The sequence below is a fragment of the Rattus norvegicus genome, chromosome 7 (assembly GCF_021556685.1).
Source record: "Rattus norvegicus strain SHRSP/BbbUtx chromosome 7, alternate assembly SHRSP_T2T, whole genome shotgun sequence".
Taxonomy (NCBI): domain Eukaryota; kingdom Metazoa; phylum Chordata; class Mammalia; order Rodentia; family Muridae; genus Rattus; species Rattus norvegicus.
In genome coordinates, this window is record NC_141540.1 from 25,836,336 (window position 1) to 25,863,285 (window position 26,950).

The 26,950-nt window shown below is 45.4% G+C and overlaps 1 long non-coding RNA gene and 1 pseudogene across 1 annotated transcript in view; one reads left to right on the forward strand and one right to left on the reverse strand.

Moving 5' to 3' along the window:
• The window catches only part of LOC148004566 (uncharacterized), a 123,316-nt gene that overhangs the window by 6,669 nt on the left and 89,697 nt on the right, over window positions 1-26,950 (reverse strand). The window lies entirely within an intron of this gene.
• On the forward strand, window positions 1,768-26,500 carry Ddx21-ps3 (DExD-box helicase 21, pseudogene 3; annotated as a pseudogene).

The window sequence follows — 26,950 nt, forward strand, 5'->3', positions numbered from 1 at the left end:
TACAATTAAACACCTCATCCTAACACGGGGGAGTTCCCCTGGTACCTTTATAAAATGTCATTGTCTATGGGCCTCTTTTGTTTCCTCTCTATCCTTTATCCCCTAGGACAAATATCCCTGAAGCCTTCCATCTCCCTGTCCCTTCAAAGTGAGCTCCAGCTTCTGGGTAAATTACTTTGGTTCTCTTTTTCTCCAGTGAAAATGCCTGACCCCAGAACCTCATTCAGGTGAGGCTGGTTCTCTACCATGGAGTCCATCTGTAGCAGTCTCTTTGCTTCTTATTTTGAGACAAGATCTCACTCTGTTCTTAAGGCAGGTTTTGATTTTACTCTGTAGTTAGAGCTAGCCTTGAACAAGTCGTCCTCCTTCCCCAGCCTTCTGAGTAACTAGAATGGCAGACCTGTGCCAGGAGGCCTTGCTAAATCTCTTTTGAAAGAGGAGCCATACTGTCCTCTAGTGGGGGCAGGATTGGGAGGGGAACTTCCATATAAAATGGGAGGGGGAGGGGCTAGTGGGATGCTGGCATGGAAACTGGGAAAGAGAATAACAATTGAAATGTAAATAAGAAATACCCAATTTAATTAAGATGGAGAAAAAAAGGAAAAAAAAAGAAAAGAAGGAAATGAAAAGGATGAGGACAGGAGAGAAAGAAAAGAGGTAGAAGAAAAACACCAAGGGCAAGAGAAAGAAGAAGGAGGAGAAGGAATTAAAAAAGAAGAAGAGGGAGAAAACAACATGCTAGAGAATTCCCCATAGTGCCCATCTATAGAATGTGTGGTGTGGCTCAGAAACACAGGAGCAGATCACAGACCTGGAGTGGATCAGCTAAAAATGAACCCACACATTAAGAGACAACTAATTGTACACAAAGATGGTGGTGCAAATCTGTAGGAAAAGGTGCACCTTGGTCAAGAGATGGTGCTGGGAAAAGCAAATTTCCATATATGGGAGATTGAAGTCCCTCTGACCACACATGAAGATTATTCCAAATCAATCATGGCCACAAAGTTAAGACCTGAAATGCTTCAGAAAACACAGCACACAATAGCACATAGCCAAGGAAGCCTAAAACTGTGAAAGTCATATTCTTAAGGTGGGAAATGTTCTCAGGAAAAAACATGAGGGCTTCCGTGAAAAAGAACAACATAACTAATCAACACTTTAAGAACAAAATAACCAATCAGCCCTTTGACGGGTTAGGGAGAGTGTGGAGACTAAGAAAGATATCTCCAGAGTTCACCTGGCTCATGTGCTGTTCTGAGATGGTGAGGAAATAAAGAAGACAGGCCCTCCGCTCTCTGCTTCTCCTGTCCACCACCTCTCTCTCTCCCTCCCTCCCTCTCCCTCAGCTTTTGATTCCCCACGCCTAGTCTAGTGGTATCTGGAATGATGGGAAGAAATGGGGCTTTGGATAACTATGATGTTTCAGAGGAAGCAAAAAGACCAAGGTATGCAGGAAGAGGAGTGTGCCCTTCAGTTGGATCTTGATCAACTCTGCCTCCTGCATTTGTGGGAGCCTCAACCCCCACACCTGGTGCCTGTGATGGTGTAGGACTGGGAGTTGGAATGGCAGAGGAGTGGGAGTGGGGATGGCATCCCTGAGCAGCCGACAGACCCTGCCCTGCAGGCCCTCCACCCCCCACCACCACCCCAGGCAGCCAGGACTCCAGATTTGTGAAGGTCAGGGCCTCCCAGACAGCAGACCCAGCTGTGCAGAGGATCCAGCAGCCCAACACCACCAAAGGGCAGAACACAGCAAAGCTCGGAATGGACAAAGATGCAAAGCTTTGCCTGAAGGCCACCAGCAACACCAAAGCGTGCATTCCAGTGCTCACATCTGAGCGAGTGGAGGAGATCGTAAGTAGCCAAGGATGATGGATTAAGGCTCTGAGGGCCAAGACCAATACCCATATTGAGACACCTGTGTGAGATGAGGAGCCAGTGTTCATGGTGACTGGAGGCAGTAAGAAGTGTTCACAGCCTGGCAGGAAATCATCTCCGAAGTGTGGCTTTAGTGTGCCCCCTGCTCTGCCAGGCCAAGCGATGATCCCTGTATGAGCCCTACCATGTGGTGATGCTGTTAGTGTGCCCAAATTGTATCCAGCAGCAGACCAACACTTACATCATAACTTCCAGCCAGGACTAAGACCTGGTGTTTGAGGTCAACAGTGCCTGGGTAACTTGGAAAGTAGACAGCACCGCAAGGAAGGAGATAGCAAGGTACAATACCCCACACACTGGCAAGATTCTTGAGTAGAACAGGGATGGTGACTTCCTGGGTGACAATAAGATTGACTTCATGGCTGTCAGACTCCATGCAGCCCTGGATAGCCTCTACTCAGATGCCTGGCCCGTGTTTGCTCCAGGCTGTAAGCCACTCTCCACCTTCAGGCACAACAACCTGGGCTGTATAGGTGAGTGTGGCATGAACTCATCTTTGAGGCCCAGCACTTAGGCTAGCAGGGCAGGGACATCAGCTAAGGTGGATATCTGTTTCCAGCAATGGTGTGGGCAGGCAGGAATTGTACTATGGAGTGAGAGGTAAGCCTGCCCACCCCCACTGCTGATGGAGTTCTTACCAGGAACTCCATCTTCACACTGGTGCACTTCTCTTCTGCCTCCTACTACTTTTCTTCAGTCAAAGCATATGCAGAACCCCCAGGTGAGCATTGATCTCCTGCCACCAATGAGGGGTCCTGGACAGGCTCACATAAATGCAGTCCAGAGAGACACAAAGAGTTTCTCTAAAGTGGGAGTGGGAGGGCCTGCATCGTCTGCTTTGAGAGAAAAGTGACAGCAGCCCTGGTGCCCAGTGGACATAACCTTGTCTGGATGGAGGGTGCAGTATGCATCTGTGAGAGGACAGACCAAGATTGTCCTGTCTGTCACATCACTGCCACACAAGCTATCTGAATATTTTTCCAAGTTCCATGTCCCTGGAAAATCGGTCTGCTCCCTAGGGTACAGCCATGGACCTATAGCGATTGTTGAAACATCAGCAACTACAGGTCAAGGTTCTGGGCAATAATCATCTCAGTTGGATGGAGAAGGAGAGGAATGAGTGGCTACTGATGGGGCAAAGTCCAGAGCCTCTGGTTACACTTTGGGAGTGGGCTATAAATTTTACTAACGTTACAACTCTGATACATCAACAGACCCTTAAATCAGGAAGCAGTTAAGAGAAGCTTTTGTTTAGCTTGAAGCGGCCACCAGGACAACCTGACCTTTCCCTTCTCCCTATCTATGTGACATTAGGCCTCTTCCTCTGCGGAGTAAGAACAGGGAGAATTGCTGTCTGTAGCTAGAGGTGCTCTTAGTGATCCCCAGTCCTTTGGTTCTGACCTCCGATCTCGTAACGTGACCCCTTACCACAACCCACCCTTTTCCTGAGTTCCCAACAGAATAAGGAGAAGGGGACCTAATAAGGTTCTAGGTACATTTTCTGGGAAGGAGCAGGATGTCAATCAACAAAGGGCTCACAATTCACCTGTCTCACATGGCTGGGCTAGAGAGATCTCAAAAAGGCTTCTCTTTTCCCTCCAACTTTTTGCTAGTCCCTTCTTCAAATTTTTTTGCTAGGGACTTGCCCTTTCCTTTTTTTGTCTTTGTTCTTTTTTTCCTATTCCTTCTATTCCCCTTTTTTATCCAGCTGTTACTTGCAGTCCCTGGTTCCTCTTGCCTCTTCTAGCCCAGCTTTGGGCATATCATCTTCCTGGGAGAGAAGTCTAGAGAACATTTTGATAGCCCCCTTCCCAGGTTCTGATCCTGTAGTGGACAGCCCCTTCCCCACTCCTGCAAAGACTCAATTCCAATTCCTGATGGAATGTTAGTTTTAGATCCAGACAGTTTGAGACTGGAAACTAATAATGGGGTACATAGTGGAAAATAGTAGCGGGGTTCATAAAAGGTTGGAAACCAACCTTTATCTTCTGTGGGTGTTCATAAAAGGTAATAAACCAACCTTTATCTTCTGTGGGCGTTATGCTGAGGGTGCAGCATATACGTATCACTGATCACCTGACCGAGGGAAGGGGAAGCAGATTGTAGGAAATATCCTGGATCTGGAGAGGTGTGGTTGGGAATTGTCCCCTCTCCCTCACTAGCAGTGGCCCACCCCTGACCTCTCTGCACCTAGCTGAACCACTATTGAAGCCTGATTAAACACAAATCATTATGCTATGTCTTCCCCACTGCCTGAGGAGAGAGCTCAGCTTCTTGGTGATGGGTTACGCCAGGGCAAAGCAGGGTTGGGGTGCAGTGGAGCCTCTTCCAAGAATCAGGCATTGTGATAGGTCTAGCACCCTTTGTGCTCCTCTTGCTCATTTATGTCAGTCAGCAGCCTCCTACCCTCCTGGTTCTGCTGGCTGGGCCAGGAGCTGGTGGGTGACCAGGAGGCCAGCAGATGCTTGTATGTAATAGGGAGGGAATACTCTGAGCTCTAGCTCAGGATTCTCACTCTTCCTGGCTGGAGAAGGGATGTGGGAGGAAGGCAGACGGAGGTCTCTCTCTTTTGCCTCTTGTCAATTAATTTACCTCTCCACAACCTCACCCTCTGGACCACCAGCCTGAGAGGGGAGATGCAGGAGGTCACAGCCATTTCACTGACAGGAATGAGTTCCAGTCAGGACCTGTCTCTGCGTATGGCTCTCTAGAGTGGGAGGTCAGAGACATAAGCTTCTCTCAGAACTGTGACAGAGAGATTCCCCTCCACCTAGTGAACACTGAATTCCATCCTTCAATCCTCCAGCTGCCTCCCTTCTGCTTCAAATAGGTCTTAAAACAGCAAGATAATAGGAACAGCCAGCTGCTTCTAATGCTTAGACATTCTAGCTCATTTTCTGTCTCTGATGACATTTCACCTGACCCTAGCACTGCAATTTTTATTTGTATGGTGCTCATGTGTGATAGTCAACTGGTCAACATCAATAGCACAAGAAATCTGAATGGAGGAAAATGTTACTGAGTTAACTCCTGTATTAATAGGAAGGTATACCTATAGGAAGGTATAAAGGGAGTTTCTTCATCAGTGACTACTATGGGAGCATGGTGTCCCATGTGGAGATGTGCCATTAGAAGGCATCATTATCTGAGCAGGAAAGTCAGGTCAGCATGCCAGTCAGCAGCTCTCCTCTGCCACTCTGTCAGCTCTCTTTCACTTCCTGCCTACAGGATCATGCCTCGTCTGAGTTCCTGCCTTGACTTCTCCTCACAGATGGACAACGGTCAGGATATAGGAGCCACATTAAATCTTGACAATGGTCAGGATATAGGAGCCACATTAAATCTTGACAATGGTCAGGATATAGGAGCCACATTAAATCATTTGTGCTCCTTGTTGCTTTTGGTCATAGTGTCTGTCAAATCAATGCAAAGTAACTTATGCCAGACACACATTTTTGTACACTGGTCCACATCAGGCAGTGGTTGTTTTGTGGCAGAGCAAGAAGGAAGGGAGGCTGATAGACCCTCCCCCCACTTTTAGAAAGGGTATTGTTGGGCAGAACCTTGGGGGATGGGCAAGCCCTAACTGTCAGAAACTGTAGTTTAACTTACATTGCCTACTTTACTGCCAGAGATGAGGTACTCAGATACTCTGCCTTTATCTCCACAAGAGGTTTCTCACTTTGGAGCATGGAGGTCCCAAATCAGGGTTTCTCTGTGTAACCCTGACTATCCTGGAATTCCCTCAGTACACCAGGCTGGGAAGTAACTCAGAGATCCACCTGTCTGTGTTGCTGGAAGTAAAGGTGTGCACCTCCACCACAAGGCTTCCTCCAGGCATTTGCAATCATTCAACTACCAAATGTGGAGGGTCTAGTGACCATCCCCAGGCACCAGGCACAGGGATAGCAGCTAATGGGAAGCAGGCCCAGTAGCCCAAGGGAACAAAGTTCAGAGGGGCAGGAGGAATACATTTAGACACTCTACACAGCAGGGTGATGGTCTTTCTACAGCAATCTCTCCTAAGGTGATCAGAGGAAAGGATTCCTTGGCCCCTAGCACCTAAAGTAGACAGCCTGGATAGCCATAACCCATGGGTTTGAGGGACGTGGGAAGGGAATCAGCCATGTTTGGATTCTTTTCAGAGTTAAATCCTAATGGCTCCATATTCTGTGTGCAGGCCCCAGCCTATTGGCCTCCACAGTTGAACAGTGAAGAGGCAGGAAGGACTGAGGCTGCATTTGACCTGGCCCATGGTGAAGTCCTGCACTGGATAACAGTCACTGAGAATACCTTGGGAAGGAATATGAAGGTGTCCTGAGGAGGCAGATCTAGGAGTGCACTTTTCCTTTCTAGAAGGTTGTCAACAAAACTGAAACAGGACTCTGGAGACATTCCTGTCTCCTATGATTTAGATGATGGAAACTGAGTGTACCAAATAATGAAACTTCACTAAGAGTCTGGACAGAAGGTGGCTTCTGTACCAGGTGTCACCACACCAGTCACAGAATGCAGGGGAAACAACATCAGGTCTTTGACATCAGGCTCTAGAGAGTAATGCTGTAAGGTCTAGTGAAAGAATGCTGACATAGGTGTACTGTCCTACCATCCAGAAACACAGCTGTGACCGAGACATTTCTAGTGCCCAAAGTTTTGATTAATGCACAGCTCCATGCCTCTGAGAAATGTGATACCTCTGTCCATGGGAGGCAGTCCTGGCTGAATTGGACAGCTCCCATAATCTGTTTTATGGGAGGCCATATGCAAGCACAGACCTAGGACAGTCATAGTGGCCTCAGAAGATTAGGGAAAGAAAACACAGTCCTCAGTACAGCTGGATCAAGATACATCCATGTGTAAGGAAGACATTTAGGATGTCTGTTCTGTGATTATGAATTTGATCCTGGCAACTTGGTAGTCCTTAATAAAACTAAAATTCTGTCTTATTTGGCCCTTTCCAAGTACCCAGAACTTCCTTTTTTCCTGTTCCATGCATGGGTCATAAAAATCCACCCTTCCTTGAGGCAGAGGCTTACAGCCAGACCCTGAGGCTGTGTGAAGCCTCATTGGGCTGGGTAGAGGTCACACAACAAGTGAGATTTCTGGGATGCTAGTGGTATCCTACGTCTGCTGGGCCTATAGAGGGAGGGAGGAGTATCTCAAGGAATGACAGAAAGGTGTGTTTTCCTGATTGTCTTTTGCCTCCAAACAATGGGGTGAGGACATATCACTTCTAAGGAGACATAGGCGCTCCATCATGAGTTCCACTATAGGTTTCTCCCTCAGGAGAACAATTAACCATCAAGGCAGGATGCTCCCCATTTGGAAGAAGACAGACAGAAAAGCTTTCAACATCCTCTGAGGCTTGCCCTACAACTTTCCAAAATTACTTCCCATAAAGGGTTAGGGCAATGTCCCTGAAGGAAGGAGGGAGCACTGACATAGGAGCAGACCTCCAGTTCATCATATGTTCCACAGCAAATATTCATTCATTCATTCATTCATTCATTCATTCATTCATTGTGTCAGTCATTCTGTTTCTCTCCCACCACAATCCTTCACTCTTCCCTGAAGAAAAATGTGCCTACAATGTCCCTAGTGGCCCCTGCCCATGAACCAGTTTTCCAGATAACACATTTGGTGCTTCCAGAGAACGATAGCAGGATTCTTTTGGATTTAGTTCTTTGAACTCAATTCTCTATGTCATGACAGTCACAGAAACGTTGGCAGACTGCTGCCTCCCAGAGCACCCAACTGCCATGCAGTATGTTTACCTCTTCTGCACTTGAGTGGTCATGGGTTTTTTTCTTTTGTTGGGATCCCTATTCTGCAGTTGTGCATTGTTTCTCCTTAAGTGAGCCATAGATGTCATTAAATTCACTAAGGTCCTATTGTGCTATACAAAGACCCTGGAAGAATTGCTAAGTGAGTCTTCACATATTACTGAGAACTTGAGAGCTTGGAATAGCTGGGATGCCTCAGGAAAGCAGACAAGATTTTCTTGCAGATTGCCCTCTCTAGACATGAGGAGACTCAAGCTGTATTGCATGGGCAGAAGAGCAGGGCCTCCTTGTGGATACCTAGGAAGATACCAAGGTCAAAGATCCCACTATACTCAGGGTGTGCCCAAGAGTAGTGATATTAGTCCCTGAGAATCCTTTGACATGGGTCCAGGTTTAGCCCTCATAGAGGATTACATAGGGAAACTCAGGAAGAAGTACAGGGTTACACTCTGAAAATAAAGGGAGGAAGCCTGCCCTGAAATGCTTTCTCCTAGCACTTGTAGGACAAGAGGGAGGGAGGGATTACTTAGAGTCAGTGAGTGTTTAGGACTGAACTGGGCACTTCAACTTCTAGGTTTGAGTATAAACACAGATACTCAGAGACATTCTCTGACTTTTATGTTCATAGTCCACCATAAAGAGTTCATTGAGGGTTAGGGATTTGGCTCAGTGGTAGAGCGCTTGCCTAGCAAGCGCAAGGCCCTGGGTTCGGTCCCCAGCTCCAAAAAAAAAAAAAAAAAAGAGTTCATTGACATTGCCCTACGAATTTCAAGGGAGAAAAGCAAGCATTTTTGAAGAGTAATGTACATTCTAAAAAGTGCAGGTTCTGATCAGTGTCTAAGAGAGGTCACACAACAAATGAGATTTCTGGGTCTCCTCATTCAGCAGCCTGCTGCCCCCTTTGATCTCCTGAATCAATTATTCCTCCCATTGCATCTTCCCAGTTCTCTTTTAAAGACTCCATGCTGTCTCTGGACAAATCTCTATTACCATATTGTCTACTGCATTCAGGAGGCTGCTCATACTCCAGTATGAGATGGATGTGACTTAAAATGCTATTTTAATCAGTTATGATGTGTACATGATATGCCTAGGATGTGAGCCTGGGAACACTGCCTTTTCAAAGAGAATCTGTACTTTTCCCTAGCTAGAGTCTGACTTATGTCCACAATAGAAATCACTTTGTCTGTGGTAGGCTAGTTTTGTAGACTGAAGCACTTTTTAATCTCTATAGGACTCCTTCTGAGTGTGGGTGGGCTTTGTTCAGGCATCTTTTTCTGTCATGTTTTCTCCAGGGACCAGAGGAAAATTCATTTGCAATTAGTACTCATCAGGTGACACATGAGCCGATGCCCAAGGACATCCCTCTCTGGACTACAGAGGCTGTCCTTCTCTTGGTTTTCATATGACGGGGGCTTCATTCTATCAGCACTTCAGTGCATGCTAAACGCACAAGCTACAGACAGGAGGCCTGTCTCTAAACACAATTCCTAGGTGTGAAACGGTTTGCCATTTCAATCTTTGGAAGAATCAAGATGGAACTCTTTTGAACTGCAAGAGGTAAAACAACCCTGAGAGTCCTGCCTTCATTCTATCCTCTGCAGTTTGCAAACAGATTGCAAGCACCTTATTGCCAAAACGGCATGGGATTTGCTCCTGAACTTTGCTGCGGCTCGCATAAGGGACAGCCACAGAGTGACACTGGGAGGCCTCACTGTATCTGGGGCTCCCATTCATGAGACAGCAGAAGAAAATGTTAAGCATGGAGACAGTTTTCCCCATGACATTTCTTCAGATAGGTGTGGTTCTAAACACAGCAGCCTGAACAGGCATGAACAGAATCAGTGCTTCTTAAATTATTGGGAAAAATTGAAAGAGAAGAAATTGTGGGGATAGAAAATGTATGGTCATGGACCAAGTCTTTGTGAAGGCCTTCAGCCTAGCCCACATTTATGGCATGATCCAGTAGTATTAAGTATGTCTCCATTATTTTCTCATACTGTCACTTCTGCACATATGATATGTGTGTAATAGAAGTCACAGCATGTGGAATGCTGAGGTGATGTGGCCTGCATAGTTCTCACTTGGAATAGTCTGTGACTTTTCCTCACTCATCTTTGGTTTCTCAATATCTTCTAGCAGATGCCTTCTCTGGGGCAACTGTCAAAATTGGTACAAGAGAGGGTTTATCTGGCAAGGTAAGGGACATGGAACTTTGTTAGGATGTTGTCCTGCAGCTCACCCTGTGTGTTCCCTATACAGAGGATGTGCCCTGTTCTCTTATCCCAGAGAGCTTCCTGCCCAGACTGCACTCAACATTACCATTGCATGACTCCCTCAGGACAAGGTCTGGGGACCAAAAGGGTTCAGGTTCACAAGTTACGGCTCTAGCCTTTGGAAGGACAAAGTCAAACACTTGATACTGCTGTCTACATAAGCAGCTGGTTTGGGCTTTGTTTGGGGGTTGGGGGTAGGATTGAATGCTACTGCAGTCTCTTCAGATAGTTTCTGCTCCCTTTCCTCACACAGTTAGCAAAGTTCTTCTGCCAGGATTAATATTCATTTACTTTTTTTTTAAAAAAACAGATGTTCTCATGGCATGACCCTTGAAAGTTGAATTCAGAGATACTGGAGAACAACAATATCAAAACAATGTAGTAAGATGCTTCTCTGTGCCTTCCTCGCCAATATATTTATGCTTTTCAGGTCCCTGCAAGGCCATGGTAGGATAATTTACAGAGTCAAGCCTTCACAGCTATACAGGAAAGCATCATGTACTGAATGCCTAGGTTCTTCTTTCTGAAGAGGATGGCCATCAATGGAGGTTGAGTATTTTCCTTGACCTCTGCTGAGATATACAGGAAAAATCCCAACATATGGACTTGAAATTGAGCTAAAATAGGTACATAGGAATCATTTGGTTTCATGGGAAAAAAACCACGTCTCCCTGGACTATAGGGACCAAACCCCAGTCCAAAGCACAAACATATCCACACGGTGTTTTCCTTTTTTTTTTTTCACTTATAATTCCCTCATGAATGATCCATGAGAACATGACCTGGAGAGGTGGAGAGTGTCCCGCTCACTACCTCAGCACAGTGCCTGTCTTGACTGTTGCCTTCACAGCCTTTTTCTTCCTAGGGACAATGATCAGCACCTATGTAGGAGATTGAATTAGGTTGGTCCCCCTAGGGTCATGTGCTTCAATACAATTCCTAGTTGGGACAACAGTTTAGAAAGAATTAGACAGTATAGTCTGGGGAAGAGTTGTGTCCCTGGGGCTGGGTTTACAGGTATCAAAAGCCCAGGCCATTCCAATTGATTCCCTCTCTGCCTCCCACTTGTGGTCCAAGTGAGCTCTCAGCTGTTCTGTTCACAATGGTTTTCATGATCCCAGTAGATACTCAACTTGTAAATGAGTTTAAAGCACACATTCACTTTATACGTTTGCTGCCTGGGTCCTGGTGTCTTTTTGCAGCGAATGTAAGGAACATGCAGACCTTAGTAGCTATTGCTTTAGTGGATCCAATGCACTGAAATTTACTCATTCAAAAGTCAAAGCCAGTGGATATTTTAGTGCCCTTTGCTGTTGAGTCTATACCAACATTTGGGAATGCTAAAGGCATGTTATTGTAGGGAAGGGCGATCCACTGTACTGGACACTTGGAGTACTTATAAATCTCAACAATGACAAGCATGAGCGGTGATCCTGCTATCAGAGGCTTCAGAAATGCAGCTTATCCAAGCTGAAGCCAGTGCTGGCTGAAGCACATAGAGAACAACTGCCCGAGTAACCCCTTCTTCTAAGTGACCCCACACGCTTTCCTGAGCATGGAGCACCTGTGAAGTCAATGTTGAATAAGATAGACTCAGGTAGACTAATTCTGTGGTCTTTTGCTGATTCCACATCTGGGTTACACAGGTATTTGTTTACGTCTTCTCAGGCAATGCCACCTTGATGCACATATAATGCTTTAATGTGAGAAGATAGAGGAATATTAATAAGAATATTTGATTTTGATCCTGGTAAACAAGTACTATTACCTTCATATATCAGTCTGCAATTTGCAAAATGTATTGATGTTTAATGTCTCAATAAACAATGTCAAGATAGTGGCAATACTTTATGTCCGGCACTATCTGCCCAAATAGAATTCTTTGACTCCTCCTCTTGCAGCAGCCCCTCCTCCATTCTGAGGTCAAAGAAGTTTCCCGCTGGAACATACTAAGTATCTAGCTGGAAAGGATTTGATGTTACTAGGACCTAGAAGAGGTTAATGGTAATAGGATGGTGTAGGGTACAAGCTCAATGTTGTGATGAACACTCCCATACAAGCATACCATTTCATTTCCTACTGTGTCCTCCCTGCTTTAGAGGACCTAGGTTCTTGGAAGATATGGGTGGGTGGGGGGTTGTGGTTTATCTTCAGAGACTTTTGAAATAACAGAAAAGGAAACAGGAAACAACAGGGAAGCTCTCTCTTATGCCCATTCTGATGAGACACCCAATTTTCTGAGAGGGTGATGAAGGTTTCCTTGTCCAAGTCTTCCTTAGGCGACAGTGGAATTTCCTGTTCTGATGTGCTCATGTGTTCACAGGGGCAGAACCATCTACAGAATACAGGGCACAGGCAGTATCTGCTCCTCCTCTTGGGACAGTGTAGAGCAATGGAAAGCATGGGAGCTCTTCTTGCCCCCCTGTGTCCTGACAGAGTCAGGGCAGAAGGTCCATGCTCTCCTGAGGGCTGGTAAAGGAGGAGGACAAAGTTGGGCTCACAGGCCCTTCCGTTGGGTGGAATACAAGACATGAAGGGGTGTGCAGGAGTCGGGGTGGTGGAGCACCTGGATCCACAGGCTTGGATGAAGTCTTAGATGCATGCTCACATCTTGTGTCTGTTCTTCTAGAGTAGTTAGGGCCCCATCTTTTCCATTTACTTTGCTGGGGATTCCAGTTCCTTGACATGAAACTCCATGATTCAAAGCCTGTCCATAATGTTAGAATCTGGAGAAGTCACAGTCTACATATTAACTTCACATTTCATTACCCGGGAATGTCCCTCAATGTTTTCTATGGAGGAACTCAACTTTGGGGAAATTGTGAGTGTCTGGGGATTTAGATTTCAATTTGCCAAGAGAAGTGAGTTGCAATGTCATAGGTCCCTGTGACAATATTTGTCTCTTCCATGGTGTTTACTCTCAGTGCCTGTGAAAATGTGGTCAGGTAATATAAGAGCATGCCCAAACTGTCCGCATCTGCCTTTTTTGCCATGAAATGGCTCATCTAGTGTGAGGTCTACAGCATAATTCCCTTGGACCCATGCTGCCTTTTCAGGAAGATGCACAGTCTGCATTGAGGTTCAGGTCATCTCTGTCTATTTCTCATCAACCTCTGACTCGCTGAGGATATTCTGGTGTTTTATGTTTGCATAGACAAAGTCAAGGGTGTTTCAATATTTTATGGCTGTCACTATTGCACAAATATTTTTGCCCCTTCTTCCTGCTTGGGGCCTCCTCCATTATTAGTTCAAGAAGTCCCCTGCTGGAGCACACTCAGTATCTACATGGACCCCCTTTGATGTTAGTAGGCCCTAGAAGAGGCTAATGACTGTAGCATGGTATAGTGAAGAAGGTCAAGAAGTGATGCACCATCTCGTACTTGCCTAGAAACTCATGGGGTTCTGGGTCCTGCTTCTTTCATAAGATCCATATTTCTGAAAGTTATATAGTAGGCTTTCATCTTCACAGACTCCTTAACAGAACAGATTCTTGACAGGAAAACCCTGATACTCTTGTCTAGTCCCTTGAAGCACTCAATCCTCTGAGGGTTTACTTAGAGCTCCTTGTCTAAGAATTCCTTAGACCGCAGGGGCATTTGCTCTTCTGGTATGCTGATGTGGACTCAGTGGGTAGACACATCTCCAGAATGGAGGGCACAGGCAGTCTCTGTGCTCCTCCTCTTGGGACACTGTAATGTAGTGGCAGGCATGGAAGCACTTCTTGCCACTATTGGCCTTATTGTGTCAGGGCAGCAGGCCAATGCTCTCCTAGGGCTGGATATGGATGAGGCCAAAGTTGGGGTTACTCCCCTTTCTCTTTGATGGAAGAAGAGAATAAAGGGATGTGCTCATGATTTGGGTGGCATAGGGCATGTAAGCCCAGTAATGACAAAAGTCTTAGATCCATGCTCAAGTGCCCTCTGTTCCTGTTCTTTTAAATTTAAATATGTCCCCCATCATTTTGCTGTAGTTTTACTTGTTCAAGGATTTAATTTCCTGCAACTATAAAATTCCATACCTCAGAGCATGTCTACAGTTTGAGAATCTGGATAGGTGACAATCGAGATAAGTACTTCACATTTCCTCTCATTACACAAAAATGTCTCAATGTTCTCAATGGAGGGCCTCATCTCTGGGTGAACTGTAAGGATTTGGTGGCTTAGGTTTCCGGTTGCCAGAAGTGAGTTGCAATGTCATAGGGCCCTGTAACAATCTATTTCTGATCTCTTTCGTGGTCCTTCCACTGAAGAAATTGGACCCTGTGGTGATATAATGGAGTACTTTGCCCACACTCAACCCATTTGCCTCTTTGCCATCCTGTGGCTCTCCTAGTGTGAGCGCTGTAGCATAAAATCCTTGGTCCCGTGCTGCCATTTCAGTGAGGGGCTGTGTCTGCATTGATGGGCTGGTGATGTCTATGAATTTTACATTATCCACTGCATCTTTGTGGATATTCTGGAATTTTATGTGTGGATGGACAAGTTCAATTTTTGTGGCAGTACTTTATTGATGCCCATAAGTGTCCAAGTATTTTCTATGATCTTCCTTCTGCAACATGCCCCCCTCCACTCTTTGGTCAAGGACGTTTTCTTCTAGAGCATTCTCAGAAAGTAGATGGATCTGAATTGACGTTCCTAGAACCTGATAGAGGCTCTTGATATTAGAATGGAATAGTGTTTTCATAGTTTATATTTGTGACTGGATCCTTCCAATGAGATATTTGATGACCTCTATAGCTTTATAATCACTAAGGCCTGTGTTTTTATGTGGCAGGCAGGATTCATGATCTCAAATGCACCCTGGCCAATTAGAAAAAGTATCATGTACTGACTCCTGAGTTGTTTTTTCCTGTGGTGCTGGCCATAAGGTTAGGTTTCTTAGATGACTACACTATTTAACCCTTGCTTCCCACGCCTTCTTCCTGATCTATTAATTTTTCAATTATATATGTTCTCATCATTGAACTTTACTCATTTTTCAGACAGGGCCCCTCAGAACTGGACATAATGTACAGATTCTATCAGATACTCCTATCTCTACACAAATATCTCCAAGTCACTACCTGACATACCCCTACCTAACTTTGTAAGAAACTGGGGATAATTCTACCCTGATTTAATCAGACTGAATTTTCCTATCTTCTACTGTCCTTACAGTTCATCTGAATGGTTTAGAGAGATGTCAATTTTGAGATATTGGTTCTGGGCCCCAAGACTATTTTTCTTCCACTTAAGAATTTTAGAGGCAGTCAAGGGATGCAATTGCTCAGAGTTACTCTATATCCTGGGAGGAAGGCAGGTTTCGAGAGATGCCCTCTATTTGGGGAGGAACATAATTGCAGATAGACAGTCTATGTTCAAAAAAGATGGCAGTTGACAACAGATTCCATATGTACAGGGAGGTAGGCAGTTGGAGAGAGATTCTCATTGTACAATAAAAAGGCATTTGGAGAGAAATGCCAATGTACAGATGAGATGGCAGTTGGTGTCAATATTGTATGTTCTGAAGCTCTTCTCAAACAGCGGGGCTCATCCAGAGGTCCAGTGGTGACTCTTGGATTGTTGCTAAGTTTGTCTCACCAATGGAGGCATCGACCAAGGAGATGGGAAAATACCCGTGGAGAACTGCCACATAGTAAAAGACTTACTCCCACTTTTAGGAGCTAAGTGCCCTCTGTATTCAGATATTCCTAAATTAACCCTCCTAATATACATAACCTGCTTTAGAAATCCTTCCATGTTCCTGTACAATGTTTTCCATTAGACAGACACTGGGACCCCTGAAGACCTCAGGGAATATACAGGTCTGATTTTCCTTGCCTGAGTTTAAGGGACTCAAAATGTATTGAGTAAAGTTCACTGACAATTCTGACCACTCATTTCCCAACATTTGAATACATGAACCGACTCTTTATGGAACCATAATATAAATGATGTTCATTTTGAACCACATCCCCCCTAGGCAGGCTGGGGCCTCCCTTACTCCAGCAGAAATAGGCTTGAGGGGTTGCTGGACAAGGCAACATCTAGTGCTCCTGTTCTCCATGAGGCCAAATGGCTGCATCCTTTATGGAGCATGAGCTGAGGCCACAGTATCTCAGCTCCACGTCTCAGGTTACTGCCTTACCTACTCCACCCCAGTGTACTTTATGTAGCCTTGTTAGAACTGAGAACGGAGAGACACAACAGTAAAGAATGGCAACTGCAGACCTCAGCCCCTGTGAACAGGGCCCATTAGGAATAGAAGGGTAAACTTGGTGGACAGACACAGATGGCTCAGCAGAGTGTTTACTTTCCTCCTGCCATTTCGGTCACAGTGAAGAGAAGGTGACTGAGGGAGGACAACAACAGGTGAGCTAGGGATATTTCTCAACAACAACAACGACAACGACAACAACAACAACAACAACGACAACAACGACAACAACAACAACAACAACAACGACGACGACGACAACAACAACAACCACAATGACAACGACAACGACAACAACAACAACAACAACAACAATAGCAAGTGACTTTGTGATAGGCAGAGGACTCTGAAAGTATGGCAAGGCCTGTCTGCTGAGGCTAGGGTACATGTAGTGGCTCTGGCATCTTCTCAGCTGGCTGAAGAAACAGGACATGGTTAATTGAGGAGAGAACAGAGTTCATGCAAGAAAGATCCAAATCCTCCTGGACTGGGACAGGAAATAAAGCTTGAAATGTGACCATGGGTGCCTGTGATGAGAGTTGAAAGACAATGAGAGCTAACTGTCCCTGGAGAGGAGAGCAGAGTATGTGTGTCTGTCTGGCAAAATGTCCAGCAGCCTTCTATGTTGGGAGAGGGGATTACTGGAAAGACAGAATATAACTCTCAGAGACAAAGGTTACCTCTACTGGGCACATACACAAAAGTCCCCTACATATAGCAAGGACACATGTTTCACTATATTGATAAATCCCTTATTTGTAACAGCCAAGCTGGAAACAAACCAAAGTCCCTCAGTAGCAGAATGGATGCAGAAAATGTAGTCCATTTACACAGTAGAATACTAGTCAGCTATTAAATAATATGACTTCATAAAATTCTCAGGCAAATGGATGGAGCTAGAAAATATCATGCTGAGTGAGGTAACCCAGTCACAAAAAACCCACATACTTTGTACTCACTGAAAAGAGGATATTATCCAAAAAGCTCACAATAGCCATGATAAAACCCACAGACCATATGGAGCTAAGGAGGAAGGAAATCAGGATGTGGATGCTTCAGTTCTGCATTGAGGAGGTTTCAGGATTATTGCAGGAGGGGGAGGAATAAGGGGACCAGGGAGGGAGACAGGAGGAGGAGGAAATAAGGGGGCAATATAAGATAGTGGAGGAGATGGTAAAGAGGAAGAGAGGTTTAGGAAATGTATAAAAATATGTAACAGGGATTACAAACTGGAGATGGCCACCAGAGGGTCCCACAGACCAGGAAATGAGAGGCTCCTAGGACCCACTGAGAATGGCTTTAGCCTAAATATGCATAGAACAGGGACATAGATCCTGAAGAGACCACCTCCAGTATATAGGCACAGTCCCCAATGGAGGACTGAGCCTGCCCATCTCAAAAGTATTTTACCCAGAAATGTTCCTGTCCAAAGGAAAAACAAGGACAAAAAATGGAGCAGAGACTGAAGGAAGGGTCCTCAAGTAACTTTCCTACCTGGGAATCCACACTGTGTGCAGACACCAAACCTGAAACTGTTGTCTTTGTCATGAGGCGCTTGCTAACAGAATCCTGGTTTGACTGATTCTTGGGAGGCTTGGTTATCAACTAAGCAATGCAGATGTGGAAGCTTGGAGCTAACCATCAGACTGAACTCAGGGACCCTGGTGGAGCAGCTGTCGCAGGGACTACAGAAGGAGAGGGTTATTGTAACCCAATAGGAAGAAAAACATTGGCCTAACTAACAACCCAGAAGCCCCAGAGTCTTAATCACTGAACACGGTGTGTACAGGGAGGGATCCATAGCTCCAAATATCTATTTATCAGAGAACAGAATTGCATGACAGCAAGGGGAGGGTAGCCCCTTGGTCTTCTAGAGGTTTGATTCCCCCAGCACAGGGAGAAACTGGAGAAGTGGGAGGGGGTGGGGGGGTGGGCGAGCACCTATATATAGACATAGCAGAGGGCTGTGAGGGCAGATGTGGGATGGGGCTTATGGAAGGGTAACCTGGATGTGAGATAGCATTTGACATGTGAATGAATAGAATGCTTACTAAATAAAAGAAATTAAACAAAGAAAAACAATGGTTAGGGCTGCTCAGTCCATACTACACGAGTCTCCAGGTTCTCCTGGACTTGACAATAGTTTATAGAATCATGGGAAACAAAGTTCCAAGCCCACAGAGACAATGCCTTATATATATTCAATATTACTTAGCATCTCAAGGCTCACCTATTCCTTTCCGTTCCTTCCTCTAACATTAACAAACATTGATCCCCTCAACATGAGCTTCAAGTGTGTCCCTCATAACCTTCCATGTATCAGCAAATCAGGAAATCTGCTAGTAGACCCCGGTCTGACTTGACTCTACCGGACAGTCAGGCATTCATAAAAGAAGGCAAAATGACTCCCCACAAGGCAGGTGGATCTTACCTCAGAAAGGGCACAATGTTCCTGCTGAGACAGCATCTTGTATCGAGACAGAAAGCTAAACCAGACCTAGACACTATGGTAAGAATGAGTCTTGGGGTATGAGATGCCCTCTTCTCACCCACTAATCTGTGTCCTATCCCTTCTCCAACTTTCATGACCCCCTGGATGTCACTATGGAGTTACCACTTGGAATGGTTGCTTTAGGTTAAGGATCCAAGCCAGGGTGAAGACCAGAATACAAAGCAAATCATGGCTTCCTACTTCTCTATATACAGAGACAGATGGAGATGTTTTCCAAATAATCTAGCAAAAGAAGACAAAGCCCAAGCAGTCCATATGGTTACTGACCCTATGGATGCCTTAGCAGGTAGAGCCCAATCCACTGAGCCCTTGCAGACATGTGGATATAATACCTACAAGCCCAAGTCTTCAAAGAGGGTAAACTCTTCACTCAGACTCTGCTCAAAAATAGATTAGAACAAAGCCCCTGTAAGATGGCCTTCTGAGTGAGTGCAGCCCTATTGGGGTGAACCACACCAGGTATCTGTGAATCATGGAACTGTTTCAAGGTGACAGGCACAGTAGATCTCTGGATCCAGGCTCACAACCATCTCATACTTGGAATATCCCATCAGCACCTGCTCTACCTGAGTTGTTGTCTTGGGATTTAGAACATCTGGTGGGAAAAGACTAGGTCACCCAGCAAAAGGCTTTAAAAGACAGGGTCTTATGGCTTAGACTTTTTTTAAAAAAGCCTTGGTGTTAACATCATGGAGGGAGCAATAGGCAATCCCCTGACCAGTGGCTTATATCAACACTTTGTGGATTGAGGACCTGGGAGAATTCAAATCATGCCAAGTCAACAAGATAGAGGGTCCCTATGAAAAGCTACCAGAAGCATTGTCCTCTTAAACAGGCAAAGGCACACACACCTTTTCCTTGACAAACATGACAGCATGTCAGTCTTGTACCAGTGTGCATATACCTAGGGAGGAAGCATTCTACCTCTTCAGATCCCATGTTGCATGAGGTACAAATAAAGGGGTCTGACTTTTCCACCTGGAGCCACCAAAGAGATATTCACTGAGAAGCCTGTTGCTCCCAAACAAGCTGAAGCTGAACTCCTAGTGTCCATCTGGACGTGCTTATCTCCAAGGTCCAGCAGCTGGAACTTAAGTGATGTGGCCTGGGAAAGAACCGAGAATGCACCTTGCTCTCGTGTTGTTTCATGGCTAGACATCTTTCTGCATAAACTCCAGCATCACAAAGTCACCTTTTGTTCTCCTGTCTATGTTGAAGGACTTTGATGACCACAACTCCTCTGTTCTCTGAAAGAGGCTCTGTTGGCTTAGTGTAGGGCAGCAGTCTGGCTGGGTTGAAGTTAACAGTACTGGATATGGTGCTAGTCCAGGATAACTCCCTGATTATTTGGGCTTTGTACTTTCACCTCTGTTGCCCAGTAGGAGGGCAACACAGCATGGAGCATGGACCTTCTCTGTAATCTCCCTGACACAGGACCAGGCATCATTCTTCCCTGTTCCTCTCCTGGTGTTTCTGGCTTCCCCTCTGGGGTCTCTCTTATCTTTAGTAGCGTTTCTCTCACACAGTCATGCTTATTTTAAAACGTTTGAGCAGTCTCCAGGAATCAGGACCTATTTCTATCCTCAAATCCTTTAACCTTTTTAGATTCTTTTCCAAGATCTGAGGCCAAACACCCAACAACAGCAAAATTTCCTACTAGCCCCCATCAGTTCTACCATGAGCTTGGCAAATACTTTTAAGAGTCTCATGGTCCTGGTAAGTGTTGGTACCTAGTGTGTTTAGAAATAGGTATGGAGAAAGGTGGAGATATATTTTTGAGCTTGACTGTCTTGTCTAAAACAAGACAGCAACTAAATAGTAATAACTGGGAACCAGAGCTCACCATATAGGAGGGACAAAGGTCAGATTTATAGAGTAGGGCTGAAAAAAACTGATACTGGTTTTGTTTGTTATGAGTGATATGAGCAATCCACAATTACCAGTGCCCTGAAAGAGGGGCAAATCTTTAGTCAGCTCTTTTCTGTGCACGTGTGAGTTGTCTTGCACAAGAAAGCTGCTCCTCAACACAGAAAAAGTGGTCAGAGTAGCTGGGTAATCTTAGTCACCAGATTCCAAACACTAGGACCATCAGTTGGCTACCTGACTCAAAAACAAGGACACTGTATTTCAGACTTGGTCTGGAGTTTTTCATGCTAAAAAAGAGACAACATAAGCATGCTCTCCAGTAAAACTCCCCATGAGGCATGTCAGACACTGCCCAACATTGCCTGGCACTGCCACCTGTTGCTTATTCAGTGGTGTGGACAAGAAAAAGACACCTTCCTCTGCCCTTGTACCTCACCACCTATGGCATGCATGATACTTGACTCTGGTGTGACTAGAACAGGAGAGGAGCCCCTGTCATTCACCTGCTAGAACATTCAGGAGTTCAGGTCCTTAACCTTGCTTGGGCAGCACAATAGATCTAGCCCTGGATAAATGGGCTGTGTATGAAAAGGCCCCAAGGGTTCTGTCTCTTGTCTGCGAGGCAATGGTGAGGATGATGGAGAAACCCCTCTCCCCTTATTCATCATGATGTCTGTGGCAGGCAGGAGAGCTGGCCCTGTGCTCATGTGTAACAGACCTGGCCATGTCCTCACTCGCTGCAATACTCAAGAGACAGGAACTGGTGCTTCACCTGAAGAGTAGGTTGTCACTGGCCATGTTTTCAGGGACTACAAGGTAAGCAGTCTCCTTGAAGGGTGCTAAAGTCATCAGGCTGACAAGATACATCTCAGGCACAAATCTAGGACTTTTAATTGACACCAATATCTAGCTATTGGTGAACTTCTGGAGTGCATGCAGGGCTAGTTTTATAGATCTAAAAGTCCAGAATGTCTATGATACAGATAACCACCATGACAACAAAATATCTGAGAAGAGGTCCATAGAAATTCCAGTGTTGATAGAGTAGCTAAAGACTCATAACACACCAAACAACCACTATAATGAAAATTTGCAGATGAGAAGGTATGAAAGCCATGGTGACATATTATAGCTTCCACAACAATCATTTTCGACTATTATTGGGGAAGATAGCATGGGTTAAGTATGGACAGGAGAGGAGAGGGAGATAGTGGGATTGTGTCTTGTGAAGGGAAATACACACACACACGCACAAACACACACACAGAGGGGGGAGAGAGGGATATGAAGAGGGACAGGGAAACAGAGAGATTGAGATAGAAAAAGAGAGAGAGAGAGAGAGAGAGAGAGAGAGAGAGAGAGAGAGAGAGAGAGAGAAAGCGCAAGTGCAGACAAGTGAGCAGGCGAAATCGAATAATGTTAAGCACTAGAAAGATCTTTAATGCCACAGTGGTAGTTAACTAGTCAATGTCTGAGAAATGGCAGTGTTGTTCGAAGCACAAACTCACAGTGATTGTCAGCGTATGCATGAGAGTAAGCAAGCTCATACTACAGGGAATCTTATGAACAAGGAAGTGGGGATAAGGATTGGAAATCCAACTACAAGGTGAGAGACCATTGGCACTTGACAGCTGCTGGGAGAGGGAAAGGCTGTTTTTGATGCCAAACCCTGAGAGGTCAATGATTCTCCAACTCGCACTTCATGACTGAGATTAGTTGGGTAACAAAAACTGGACCTGATCGAGAGATATGAAGGGAAAGGGAGAGGAAGAGGGAGGGGGAAAGGGAAGGGGAGGCAGAGGAGGAGCAAAACAGGGAAGGGAGGGAGAGGGAGAGGTTGAAGAAGAGGAGGAGGATCAGAGGGGATGAAAAGGAGAGTGAGACTGGTCTTCAGTCTGGACAAACCAACCTCTGTTGACTAGTTTTGTTCTTGATGCTTCCCTAGGACACTTTCAGAGGCACAGTGCCATTACCTACGTTTACTCAGCTGGAGCCCTGTTTTCTACATCTTCTGACTCCTGGATCCCCAAGGGCTGTGACTGATAGGGCACACATCGGGCTAATAGGGGACTAAGGGGCATTTGAGGACTCCCATCACTGAAGAAGGGTTCATCATTTCTCAGAACTGCATTCACGGCTGTGATTTAATAGAGCTCGTTGATGACAGGTTGAGTGTTTTCAGCTTTGCAGTATGCCTAGCATTCTGTCTTCATCTGCATCATGACTGTGATCCACATGTAATGTCTCACTAGGAAATATTTGATTGCAGAAGAAGGAAGCCACACTAGCTGTGTGTAATTCTTGTCCCCAGTGGTTCAGCTTTTATCCATACTTAGAGGATCAGAACTTGTAAGACGCTCAACCACAGGTGCAGAGACCATCACACCCAGTTAGCACAGTGTCTGGTAGGGGAATCCACCTAGAGATGTAGATTCACAGGTCACCTCCACCACTGACGCTCTAGTCAGGACCCGGAGCTGATTTACCTTAGATTCAGTTGAAGGAGATGGGGACAAAAATCACTGGAAGAGTCTGTGGTCTGAAAGACTTGCTTTCTCTGAAAAGTGTGGCAGGCATTGGTAATATTTTTGTGACTTGGAAAGGAGAGTAGACACATGACTAATGGAATGACTCTAGAGCTGATAGGGAATTCTCTGACTTCCTTTCTCCGTCTGTGAGAAAATAATGAAGACTTAAATAATGAATAACTTAAGGAATGATTTGTCCTGGCTCAGATGTAATGATGATACAGTATCTCATGGTGGGAAAAGCAGGGTATCAGCAGAAAAAGCAACTGATTTCCCTGTGTTCATGATCAGGAATCCCAGGCAGTGGATGGTTGAGAATCTTGTTGCTTTCACAGTTTGATGCAGCTGGAAATGCACCCCGAGGAAATGTTCCAAAAATCATGCAGGGCGGACCTTATGTTCCTTAGAGAAAAACATCTCAAAAACACTCACAGATACTTGCCCAAATGTTTGCACCTAAGCGCCTGTCACAGTCACAAAGAAGGTTGATTTCTGGGAAGCTAAGGAGCCCATAGAAAGAAGTACTTTACGTTCAGAAAGTTTATTGTTTGATCAAGACAAATGCTGACCAAAAAAGGAGCTGGGAGGACACAGAGCACAGAGCTTGGAAACTGCGTGTGTTTGTTTGTACTTGCGTGGCAAATGGAGGGGCACTATTGGAGGTGTGTGCTTGTTTGAATACGTGTGTCACTGTATGCGTGTGTTTGGAGATTCTCCTCCTATCTGCCTGGAAGGAGTTTTCTGTTTGCCTTTGGAGCATGATGTACAACACTCAGCGCCTCAACTGCGCTGCCTGTCTAGAAGCTGCCTAACTTCCCACCATAATGATTTGGATGGAAACTCACAACCATTGAGCCAGCCACAAGAAAATATTGTACATGACAAGGCAGTAATATAGTACCTTTGTCATGGCATGTTTTCACAGTAGAGGAAATTCTAACAGAAATTGCAGGGGAAGTAAGCATCATCTCTTTCCAAGGGAAGAAATTATTGAGAGATGCAGAGTGGATCACAAGTAGAAGGCTGCTGTGTCGCTCTCTCTCCTTTGCACACAGTTGGGGGACTGGCAGACCTGAGTAGCTCACACTGAAAAATACCAGGAAACTCCCCAGTGCATCCAAGTAGGGAGAAGACAGGGCTGAGGAGAGCAAGGAGATGCTGCCAACTCAAGCAAGAGTAAAAGTAGAAAGGAGAAGCCAAAATCGAAGACAGAAGAAGCAAGGAAAGGAATGGAAAAGACTTGTTCCTCCAGAGCAAAAGCAGTGAAAGAGAAAGGGCCTTCTGAAGTTGATGTGTGTTCTGCTAAATCCAACAAGGACAAGAAGGACGATGAGCCTCAAGACCACAATGCTTGTAAAAGCAAAACATCCCAGAAGAAAAGGAGTCCCTTGAGAAGAAAACAGCCAATGGGAAAAAACACAGAGACAAAAACCAGGAAGTTTCTGAAGCAGAGGCAGACATGCCCAAGCCCAAGGAGAAGAAAGGGAAAGAAGTTAATGAGACAAGGGAGAGAAGAGCCCAGGCTCAAGAATGTCCTCTCCCATTCCGAACCAAACTCCAACTCCAGGGATGCTCCTGGGGAAGAAAATAGTAATGAGATAGAAAAGGAAATACTCATGGAGAAGAAAGGATTCTCTCTAATTTTCCCATACCCGAGGAGACTGTCAAGCTTCTCAAAGCTCAAAGCTTGAGGGGTGAACTACCCATTTTTTCTAAAAACCAAGACATTCAGTCATGTATACAGTGAGACAGACTTCATTGCCCAGGCATGGACAGTAAGCAGGAAGTCCTTCTCCTTTGCCGTCCCTTTGATTGGGTAACTTAAAGGTGGACTTCAAGAGAGGAAGAGAGGCCAAGCCAATCAGATACTACTGCTGCACCTACAAGAGAATTAGCAAATCAAATGAGCAAAGACTTCAGTGACATCGATAAAAGCTATCAGTGTTTTTTATGGTGAAACTCCCTATGGTGGTAAACGAGAACAAGTGCAGAGTGGGATTGATATCCTGGTTGGGACCCCAGCTCATATTGAGGATCACTTGCAGAATGGCAAGCTAGATCTCACCAAACTTTAACATGTTGTCCTGGATGAAGATGACCAGATGTTAGATACTGGTTTTGAAGATCAAGTGGAAGAAATTTTATGTATAGCATACAAGAACGATTCTGAAGGCAACCCGCAAACATTGCTTTTTCTCTGCAAAATGGTCTCATTGGGTATTTAATGTTGCTAAAAATATACAAAACCTACGTATGAACGGGTGGACCTGATTAGGAAAAGACTCAGAAAGCAGCCTTAACTGTGGAGCACAGGAGACAGAGAGGACAGTGGTGAGTGGGGATGTGTTCCGAGGCTACAGTGGTCCTCAAGGGGACATGTTGAACTTCTGTGAATCCACGAACAGTGGCAGGAGCTGTCACAAAACACATGCATAAAGCAGGAATGCCCAGTCCTTACATGGGGACATTCTGCAGAAGCAAAAGGAAATCAACCTGAAAGGTGCTGAAATGGCAATTTTGTGGGTTTACTGGCTGCAAGTGGGTTAGACATCCCCGAGGGTGACCTGGTTGTTCATAGATGTACACCAATGGAAATGGAGTCTTTGATCTTTCAAGAAGAACAGGCAGAGCTGGAAGGATAGGGGTTTGAACTGCTTTTACCAAAGAAGAGTACCAGTTACCCCAGGTGGAGCGGAAAGCCAGCACTAAATTTGAACGAATAGGTCTTCCTTCTGAAACAAATAATGAAAGCCTCCAGCAAAGATGCCATCAGACTATTGGACTCTGTGCCCCCACTGCCGTTGGCCATTTCAAGCAGTCGGCTGAGACGCTGACTGAGGAGAAAGGAGCTGTAGAGACCTGGTAGCTGCTCTATCTCCACAGATCAAGGGCCACATCGGTCGACCAGTGCTCCCTGATCCACTGCCCAGCAGCCTTTGAGACCATGATACTGCAGTGCTTTGTTGAGATGTCCAACTGAGCAATGCTTGGAAGGAACTTGAGGAGCAGCTAGGCAAGAACATCGATGCCAAAATGAAGGGGATGGTCTTCCTCAAAGGAAAACCGGAAGTTTGTTTTGATGTCTGCACTGAAGCAGACACAGAAACACAGGTGAAGTGGCACGGTTGGAGATGCTAGCAGCTCACCGTGGCCACTGAGGAGCCAGAGCTGAAAGGACCCCCAGAAAGATATCAAGGGGGCAGGGGCAGCAGATGGCAGCCATGGTGATTTCATGGGACAGCAGGGTGGAAGCAGGAACTTCCTGGATCAGGGCAGGGACAGCAAGGAGGAAGTAGAAACTTCAGAGGACAATGACCAAGAGGTGACAACAAAAGGTACCAGAACCACAATCAAAGGCCAGAAGTGGAGTTTATAGTAAAGTATTGGGTCAGTGAGTAGAGCCAAGAAGAAACTCTTCACAATGGGCACCCCAGGGTCCCTCCTGCTCTCAAAGTCCCCAGTGCTTCATTCCTTTTAGATGATTTACCAGCTCCCCTTCCTTGCAGAGAGGCTTCTGACCTGTCTGAGTAACCGTCATTCTGTCTTACTTTTGGAAAGAAATAGGAATGGATGGATGAATGAATGAATGAACGAATGAATGCATACATAATGTGAGAAGGACAAAATAATCGATCTGATATTGGACCCTCAATGCACTTCCCAGGTGCTGCTCCTCTAACCAGAGCCTCAGGAGCCAATAGAGCAGCTGGAGAGGTGATCAAAGTCTCTCTTAGGTTACAGCTTTTTTTTTCTTTTTTTCAGAGCTGGGGACCGAACCCAGGGCCTTGCACTTCCTATGCAAGCACTCTACCACTGAGCTAAATCCGCAACACCAGGTTGAAGCTTTAA